The sequence below is a fragment of the Chelonoidis abingdonii genome, chromosome 1, assembly GCF_003597395.2.
Source record: "Chelonoidis abingdonii isolate Lonesome George chromosome 1, CheloAbing_2.0, whole genome shotgun sequence".
NCBI classification, from domain to species: domain Eukaryota; kingdom Metazoa; phylum Chordata; order Testudines; family Testudinidae; genus Chelonoidis; species Chelonoidis abingdonii.
The window spans coordinates 6,579,970-6,590,179 of record NC_133769.1 but is presented as its reverse complement, the minus strand read 5'-3'; the positions used below and the strand labels follow the sequence as shown (position 1 = coordinate 6,590,179).

Below are 10,210 nucleotides of genomic sequence, written 5' to 3'. Positions count from 1 at the left end.
CATCTACTGCACAAGAACCGAGAAATTTGTTCTCTAGCACCTGCTGGAATCCCAGCCAGACCCAAGCTCAGTTATATGAACCATAGTGACCACTGTCAGCCAATGATATTAGGTTTTTTTTAAACTGCAACCTGCCTCTAGTCCATAGAGAGCAGTTCTATGAGAGCTTTCCCAGAAAGACACTTTTATTAAAGTCTAGATTTGTCACTCAGACTTCAGAGAGAGAAGAACTGGGCTTTAAACATCAATATTGTTAACTATTTCTCTGCCAAATATTTTAGCAAAAACATCCAGGTATTCTGGGACTGTGGGCCAAGTTTAAATAGAGAACTGTGACTTTGGACCCCCTGCTTCTCATTGAAGCTACATAGCGCTCCCTTGAGTGCAAAATGGATGTGATTTTCTTTCCACCTGGTGACAGTGGAAGATGTAATTCTTTCTTTGCATCATGTGTTGTATTCAGCTCCTAATTTTTTGAATGCTATGATAACCAGTTGCTTTAAATATCATCCTTTAAGATATGCAGTGAGGCACTTCCAGCTGAGACAGGCTTAGCATGGTTCCTATTACTATGCCTAGGAAGAGGGTACCTTCTAACTCACCTTATAGATCCTTAGGTTTTTAAGGCCAGAAGGGACCATTATTATCATCTAGTCTGACCTCCTGCATAACACAGACCAGAGAACCTTACCTAATGCTGTCTACAGTCCACAAAACACCCATTCTGAGACTTGCCGGAGATAATGTATGGGAAGTGCAAACATAGCAAGTCCTGTTGCTTGATGAGGGACTCTGATAACTGACTTAGTCTGCTCTGCTGTCTAGCCACAAGTTGGCATAATCAAGTCCCTTTGTGGTAATCCCCTCCTGCATCGTGCAAGAAGCTGACAGCTCAGGGGAGTGACTTATGAAGTGGTGCTCTCAGTGTCTCAGGGATTAAAATACAGGAGTCCTGCCGTTACTTTAGTAGTTGGGTTTATTGAGTATTCCTTTATCATGTGCCTGGGATACTGTCAGTGGAATGGACGCACCTGATGCAGATTTCCCATCTGAAAGGCCCTGCATAAGTCCATGGAATGACAACAGCTATAGCCAATGACGCTTTTCCCTTAAGAGTCAGTTTTATAGCAAGTAAAATAAAAGTATGTAATATAATCAAAAAGGAAACAGGAGGGGTCAAGCATTATAACCACTCAAACACTTAAAATGCAGTTCCTGCCCCATGGGATAGCCTGTCATAATAGCTCTGGCATATTGCATGGGCCTGGGCATCCCACAATAACCAAAGAGATCCAAAGGAGGCAGGCAGTTATCTAGAGACTACTTGTACCCAGGACTGGTGCTAGGGTTTTGAGCGCCATAGGTGGACAGAAATTTCGCCGCCCCGCGCGCTGGTCCCGCGGCTCCGGTGGAGCTGCCACTGTGGTGCCTGCGGAGGGTCCGGTGTGCCTGCGGGCAGTCCACCGGAGCCGTGCGAGCAGCCGACCGTCTGCAGGCATGACTGCGGCAGCTCCATCCGAGCCGCGGACCAGTGGACCGCCCACAGGCACACTACGGCAGCTCCACGGGAGCTGCCTGCCGCCCCCTCCAGCGGCGCCCTGACCCAGGGGACACCCGGGGCTGCCGGCTGCCACGGCCATGCCCTGACCCAGAGTCAGAGTGCCTCCACGGCAGCCCGGGGTTTCCCTGGGCCAGGGGACCCCTTGGGCTGCCGGCTGCCGCGGCGGCGCCCTGACCCAGGGGAGACCCTGGGCTGCCGGCTCCCACCAGCAGCTCAGACTCCCTTTCTGTCCTAGCAGCAGCAGCTGCTCAACCATTTAAAAAAAAATTCGGGGTGCTTTTTGGCGCCCCCAAATCTCGGTGCCCTAGGCAACCGCCTAGTCCACCTAAATGGTTGCACCAGCCCTGCTTGTACCCCACTGTGGATATTATCAGATCAGTGCAATTTGCTGCAATGTGCTTGTGCGGGGAAAACCAGACTCTCCCAATTATTTGGGGTGATATAAAAATACTGTCATTAGATCACATAGGCGCAACAGTTTCTGAATCAATGATTACGAAATATTGTCTAATACAAAACGTTAAAAGGTGGGATTTTTGAAAGCACTCATCACTGGCCGTTTTCTGCTCCTATGGAAGTCAATGGACAAAATGTTACAGTAATTAATGACTATACTTATTTTATCTTTCATGTCAGACTGGACCGTGGCTAGTGGGTTCTCAGTAACTCTGCTCCGTGTTCTTGTTTCTGACTGACATGAAGGTCTGGGCAGAGTAGATCTGTGATCCCCTGTGGAGAAGATTGTTTCATCTCTTCTGTTAGACAAGATGATATTTTATAGAATCGTAGGAGTTAGGAATGGAAAACTCCATTTGATTGTCCAGTCCAATCATTTGTGCCAGGGCTTGCCAGGCCTGAGCCCTTGCCCCTCTGGGCTTAGCAGTTCATAACCCTGCCACCTCTGGGCTTGTTGCATCAGTTCTGAATGTAAAAAAGTTGCTTGAGCCCCAGCACCTCTTTCATTACAAATTAAGCACAGAGCCCAACCCTGGTAAATGCAGAATTACTGTATGTAGAACATACTCATATGTCTTGTCCAATCTTGTTTAAAAATCACAAGAAACAGGGCTTTCCTCATTGCTCTAGGGAAAGTAGTCCATAGTCTAATATACAGCATCTCAGCACTGGGAAATTTTCCTGATTTTTGTTTTTATATTTTAGCCTAAATCCTCCCTTTTTGTTTGTTGGTAAAGCAAACAGTTTCACAACTAAATGCGTTCACGTGGTGTTTTTAGATTTGTATCACAGGGACAGCATTATGTTCTCTGTATCAGATCATAGAGCCAGATTAACTTGAAATATTCAAAAAATAGCTTTTGTGGCTGCACCAGGAGAGAGGATGTTTTAAACCAGAATGACCACGCAATGGGGCCAAGGTGTTGCAAAGAGACCTGGTGATAAAATCCCCTTGCCTCATTGCTAATGGTCCCCAGGCAAACAGCAAAACAAATGTCCAAACAGCAGCTAAATAGGTCAAGAGGTGTGAGGTGGCTATTGTGGTCTGAAGAGAATAAACCCAAGCAGCAGCAAAAAAGATATAATCAAATGGAAAATAAGTAGAAAAAGCATTGCACTGAAGTATGAACTTTTAAGTTGGTTGCGTTCATTGGGGGCAGCTAACACTGTGATATCCTTGGCAATATACATGATCTATGATTCACAAGATATTGGACTTGGTGATACCCTTACTTATGTCTGTGCAGTCCCACTGAATTCACCCCATTGGTGTAAATAGGAATAGAGTGTATCCTACATGGAGACCATCCTTTTTCCTGTGCCAGTATGGTAGACCAAGCTAGAGGATTAGCCTGTAGCAACTAGCCTGTACAGTAATAAGAATATGAGCCCTGGCGAAGCAGTGTCTGTCTCACTGTATCCCACAGGCTATTAGATTCACTCTTGTGAGATGCTGGAATTGGTGGTAACCTTGAACGAGGGTAAAGATCAAACCACATAACTGAAAAGGCCTGAGATCTCTTGATACAATGTCACAATCTCCTCATTAGTGGAAGCAGCCAATTCTGTTCTTGCCTGGGATCCATCTGGAAGTTATTTTTAAAAAGCTCTGCATTTTTTAAATCTGTCATAAGGAACATCATGCATCTCAGGTGTAAATGCATTGCAGCATTTATCTAAGAAGAGCCTTATAAGAAACATCAGTTTTATGGAATGGATTATGGACAGATTAATACAAGTTGGAGATGGAAAAATTCTATTAGGTCACCTACTCCAACTCCTAGCAAGTGTAGCAGGGCAGTTTTAAAAAACTCCAAAGATAACACCAGAGGTGTGTGGTCTTGTGGTTCTGTAGTTTCTACGGCACCTAGCACAATTGGGTCTTGGTCTATCGCTGGGGCTTCTAGGTGCTATGGTAATACCATTACTAATAATAAATTATGTGGATCTGACCACTTTTCTGGAGACTATTCCACAGCATAATCTATTAAACATAGAAGTGTTGCCACTTCTTTCACTTTAACACAAACACGTTAAAGCCATCCTTTCTCTACACAGGTCAAGAAGCATTTCTGGCATGCTATTGGTTAGGTTGAATTGATTAGTATGGTTTTAGAAATATTAGCTCCAAGGAACAGGAATAGTGTCTTTGCACTCATTACACTGCAAATTGCATGGTCAGTCCTAAGAAAATAAATAGTAAATATAAATATCTCTAATGAATAGATAATTCCATTCAGAAATTTTCCTGTTATCCTGTGATTTCAGAGCTTGGCCTGAGTCTCAGTCTGCTCAGCCATGATGATGAGCATGGTAAAAATGCCTAGATTGATTGATTAAGCAGAAGTTTGGTTACAGATTCGGATCCAAACTACCCCAGTGTTCAAGGATGTCCAGAATGGAAGGGTAATAGGGACTCATCTGTTACTTTTAATAGGATAATACTTTAGTCACGCTCCAAAACATCTGTTAGTCTATAAGGTGCCACAGGATTCTCTGCTGCTTTTACAGATCCAGACTAACACGGCTACCCCTCTGATACTTGACACCATGCAAGGCACTGCATTTAGCCGTATGGACTGGAAATCCATCAACCTCATGAAGAAACTTGATATATACCTGCCCCTGGAAATTTCCACTACCTGCGTCTGACGAAGTGGGTATTCACCCACGTAAGCTCATGCTCCAAAACGTCTGTTAGTCTATAAGGTGCCACAGGATTCTCTGCTGCTTTTACAGATCCAGACTAACATGGCTACCCTTCTGATACTTGACACCATGCAAGGCACTGCATTTAGCCGTATGGAGTGGAAATCCATCAACCTCATGAAGAAACTTGATATATACCTGCCCCTGAAATTTCCACTACCTGCATCTGACGAAGTGGGTATTCACCCATGAAAGCTCACGCTCCAAAACGTCTGTTAGTCTATAAGGTGCCACAGGATTCTCTGCTGCTAATACTTTAGTCAGTATCTTATGAATCCCTATTGGTCAGGTTTCTATGTGGTTTGCTTTCACTCTTTCAGTTTCATTCAGCTTGGAGAATGAAACTAGACTGGACAGTTTCTCTTTCTCATTCTCATGCACTGACCCAGCATTGTTGAGTTTCTATAGGTCTGCAGATAATGTTTAAATAATAACTATGTAGGTTTTTTAAATACTTTGTCTCAGGTGATGATAAATGTATGAACAGGATTATATGATGGTGTTGCCTGTGATAACAGGGGACTGGACCTGATGACCTTAGAGGTCCCCTCTGGTACTATGTTCCTATGTTAATTCCATGTCAATATCTCTATTTATATTAGGTTTTGTGGTGTGAGTGGAAGTCTATAGGACACTAGTGGGAGATTTGCGTGGGCAAGAAGTTAAAGGTAGTAATGCAAAAGTGTAATTCATTGACATAAATCAATGTACTTCCACAGGAGAAATTAAGACTCCTGTGTTCATACCTACCATGAATAATACATTGAAAGGATCTGTAGAACTAGCAGATGTGCCCAGATTCATTTGTACAGTCAATAAGACCACTCTGCCTGGGTTTCCTTTGATATTCATCTTCACAGATGTAATGCCCGTTACTGCCTACCATGTATCTTTTGATTGTGAACTCAGCAAGCTCACTTACATGTGAGACTATGAGACATTTTTCTGAAAAGAGAAAGAAGGTGCATAAGGGTAACAGTACATGGCTGGAGGGCTTAGAATAACTTTGATCTTAGATAACTAGGGAGGGTATTGCACTTGTCCCATTACTGCAAATGGGTTTCACATGTTTAAATAGAGAGACAAAAAACAGACTGTAGTAAGATGAGGCCCTGAAACATAAACTCATGTGTCAGAGGCCTAATCTGAGGCCTGAAGCCTGAACGAAAGTACTTCCAGGCATTGCTAAGCAAAAGCTGGGCTGTGAGCCAGAGGCAGGCCTCACTCACAGAAGTGGTGAGAAGAGGAACTTGTGCCAAGATGACATCAGGACACTCCACAGACATAACAAGGAAGAAGCAGGTGCATCTTAAAGACAGGACAGCATGATGGATAGATCTGTTTGTCTGGAACAACATGATCAGAGGGGAGACAGCACCCTAATGAGCCAAGGGGCTGTACCTAATATGTCAGTAGGAATGAGTTGCTGGAGCGGCTGATGTCCGTGTCCGTCACGTCTAGGTCCAGACTAGGCTTCCCCGAGCCCCATAGCAAGGCGCAGAGCGGAGTGGCCGGGGCCCCTGCCCCCCCAGCCAAGGGGGATGATGTCAGGGCCCGGAGTTGCGGCGGCACTAGGAGCAGGGCCGGTGCAGAGTGGGGCAGCTTTGAGGACAATCTGCAAGGAGTAGGCTCCGCCGTGATCGACATGGAGAACATAGACTACATGTCTGGCTCCAGCTTCGAGGACATGGGCTAGATGCACCAACGCATGAAGGAGGGGGAGGAGGACATGGATGCGGAAGCTGATGCGGTAGACGAGGAGGATGGAGAGTTTCTGGGCATGAAGGGTTTTAAGGGCCAGCTGGGCCGACAAGTAGCTGACCAGATGTGGCAGGCAGGTAAGAGACAAGCTTCGAAGGCCTTCAGTCTCTATGCCAACACTGATATTCTCAGACCCTACTTTGATGTGGAGCCCATCCAAGTTCAGAACAGATTGCTGGAGTCCATGATCCCCATGAAGATGATTAATTTTCCCCAGAAGATTGCAGGTGAGCTCTACGGCCCCCTCATGCTGGTCTTCACATTGGTGGCCATCCTGTTGCATGGGATGAAGACTTCAGACACCATCATTAGGGAAGGCACACTGATGGGCACATAAATTGGCACGTGCTTCGGTTACTGGCTGGGCGTCTCCTCCTTCATCTATTTCCTGGCATACCTGTTCAATGCCCAGATCACCATGGTGCAGATTCTGTCACTGCTGGGCTATGGTCTCTTTGGACACTGCATCACCCTCTTTGTTACCTATAACATTCACTTCCATTCCCTCTTCTATATCTTCTGGCTGGTTATCTGCAGCCTCTCCACACTACGAATAGTTGTTGTGTTGGTGTCATGCACAGTGGCACATACCCAGCGGCTCATCCTGTGTGGAACCCTGGCTGCTCTGCACATGCTTTTCCTCCTCTATCTGCACTTTGCCTATCACAAGGTGGTGGAAGGTATCCTGGACACATTAGAAGGACTCATCGTCCCCCCGTTTCAGAGAGTCGCCAGAGACATCCCCGTTGTTGCCTCTGCTGTACTGAACACAACAGCCAAAGCCATCGCACTGACCCTGTAGCCTTATGGACTCTGACTCACTGCCTTCACCTCTTCTGGGGCCATTAGGTCATAACCACCTGCTGTTACCCAGGAAAGGACAAAAGAGCAGGACTTGGTTTCTCTGCACCTTTTTTGGGGAGCTGAGTGCAGGCTCCCCATCATGTCTCAAAGGAACTCAGCTCTTCCCAGACTGCATCTGTGCTGGTCAGAGCTGTCCTCAGCTTCCTGCACACTTAGCTGGGATTTTATAGCTCTGTTGTTCCTGCCCCAACCCTTCTGCTTGCTCTTGTAACTCCCAGCCTATGTGCTCTGCTCTCCTCCTAAAGAGGGAGGAATTAAATGGATGTTGGTGCTGAAGAAAAAAGAACTGTATAAAAGTAGGTCCCAGAGTGCACATCTTTGTCCAGCCTAGGGGGCAGTGGAAAGTCCCGCCACTGACTGAGCTGTGTCCATTGCCAGGGGGCACATATTCGTAGTATGTCCTGTAGAGTCCATAGAAAACTATTACTGTGCTTCGTTTGAGAATAAACCTGGCTCGGGTTCCTTCGTACCTTACTAGAATCTGTGATCTTTGGGGGTTCTCTCGGGGTTTGCTGTGTCAGCTATCTGCACAGAGCTGGGGCAGCACACAGAGGAAACACACATGCAACCGACTGTTATTATCATCGAACAAGAGCAGAGCACCACACCAGTAGCTACTGACAACACAGACCTGGGAAAATCCAGGCCACAGTGGCAGTGATTGGGGGCCTGGCTTTAGAAAACTACACCTCTAAGATATAGAATCAGAGACATGCAGGGCTGGAAGGGACCTTGAGAGATCATCTAGTCCAGTCCTCTACACTGAGGCAGGACCAAGTAAACCGAGACCTTCCCTAACAGGTATTTGTATAACCTGTTATTAAAAACCTTCAATAACAAGGATTCCACAACCTCCTGTGGAAGCCTATTCTAGAGCATAACTACCTTTACAGCTTGAAAGTTTTTCTTAATATCTAACCTAAATCTCCCTTGCTGTAGATTAAGTCCATTACTTCTTGTCCTACCTTCAGTGGACATGGAGTACAATTGATCACAGATCTCTTTAAAGTAGCCCTTAGCATATTTGAAGACTTCAGTCTTCTTTTCTCAAGACTAAACATTTTTAACCTTTCCCCATAGGTCAGGTTTTCTAAATCTTTTATCATTTTTGTTACTCTTCTCTGGACTCTCTCTGATTTGTCCCCATCTTTCCTAAAGTGCAGTGCCCAGAACTGGACCCAATTCTCCAGGTGAGATCTCACCAGTGCCGAGTAGAGTGGGACAATTACCTCCCATGTCTTATATACAACACTCCTGTTAATACACCCCAGAGTGATATTCGTCTTCTTTCACAGCTGCATCAAAGTGTTGACTCATATTCATATCCTTCTCAACACTGCTACTGACTAGCCAGTTATTCCCCAATTATGTAGTTGTGCATTTGATTTTTTCCTTATGTTTATTGATTTTCATCTTCATTTCAGACCATTTCTCCAATTTGTCAAGGTTGTTTTGAATTCGAACCCTCTCCTCCCAAGTGTTTGCAACCTCTTGCAGCTTGATGCATCATCAATAAATGTTCTAAGCATATTCTCCACTCCATTACCAATGAAAATATTGAATAGTACCTAACCCAGGACTGACTTCTGCAGGATTCCATTAGAAATGCCCTCTCAGTTTGACAGAGAACCAATGATAAATATTCTTTTAGTACCCTCTTTCAACCTGTTGTGCACCCACTTTAGAGTAGTTTCATCTAGACCACATTTCCCTAGTCTGCTTATGAGAATGCCATCTGGAACTGTGTCAAAAGCCTTACTAAAATCATGATATATCACTTCTACTGCTTTCCCCTATCCACTAAGCCAGTAAGACCGTCAAAGAAGGAAATTAGGTTGGTGTGGCATGACTTGTTCAGGATAAATCCATGCTGGCTGTTCCTTAACTCTATTATCTTCTAGGTATTCACAAACTGATTGTTTACTATAATTGTTCCCAGTATCTTTCCAGGTATCCAAGTTAGGCTGACAGGTCTATAGTTTCCCTTTTAAAGACAGGTCATCTTTGTTCCCCCTTTTAAAGACAGGTCTGGGTAGGGTGACACACACACTGATTATGTTCCAGCTCAACAGGGGCTTCTTTGGAAAGGTCTCCTACACCACTAAAGTGGCTTATGGAGCTGTCTCCCAGGGCTAGTCTACACTAGAATCACTATAGCAGCACAGCTCTGCTGATTTTGTAGCACTTCTAATGCAGATACTGTATGCTGATGGGAGAGAGCTCTGCTGCCTGCGTAATTATTCCACCTCCCTGAGCGGCGGTAGCTATGTCAGCAGGAGAGCTTCTCCTACCAACGTAGTTCTGTCCACACCAGCGCTTATGTCGGTGTAACTTATGTTGCTCAGAAGGTGGCTTTTCCACACCCCTGAGTGACTTAAGTGATACTAAAGTAAGCACTAATGTGTACAAGCCCTCAGAACAGAGGAAGTCAAGGAAAGGCTGACTGTGACTCTCTCTAGGAACAAAGGCTGCATTAAGTGTAATGTGTATGTGTGGCCACTAGTTGGCAACGCTGCATGGTATGAAGAACTTGATTGCTGTATCTGGGACACTGAGGGAGGGGAATTTGAGCATTGGGTTGACGTGGGGAAGCCGTGATTAGGTCAGATAAAGAGTGGCACATCTACTGTGTAATCCACATGTAATCCAGTGCATCTGTACAGAGAGAATCTCATTCCCTCAGGAATCTGAGTGCAGGAATTTTCTCTATCCTTCCATTCCCATTATTTCTAATATTTGGCACTTGAATTCCCCAGATTTCTCTAGTGTTAGATCCAGACCTGCTGCAGTCCATGGACTCATAGACTCATAGACTCGTAGGTCAGAAGGGACCAATATGATCATCTAGTCTGACCTCCT

General features: G+C 45.2%; 1 pseudogene; it reads left to right on the top strand.

Moving 5' to 3' along the window:
* Nucleotides 1-6,310: 6,310 nt before the first annotated feature.
* Nucleotides 6,311-7,637, top strand: LOC116823522 (protein YIPF3 pseudogene; annotated as a pseudogene).
* Nucleotides 7,638-10,210: the final 2,573 nt, after the last annotated feature.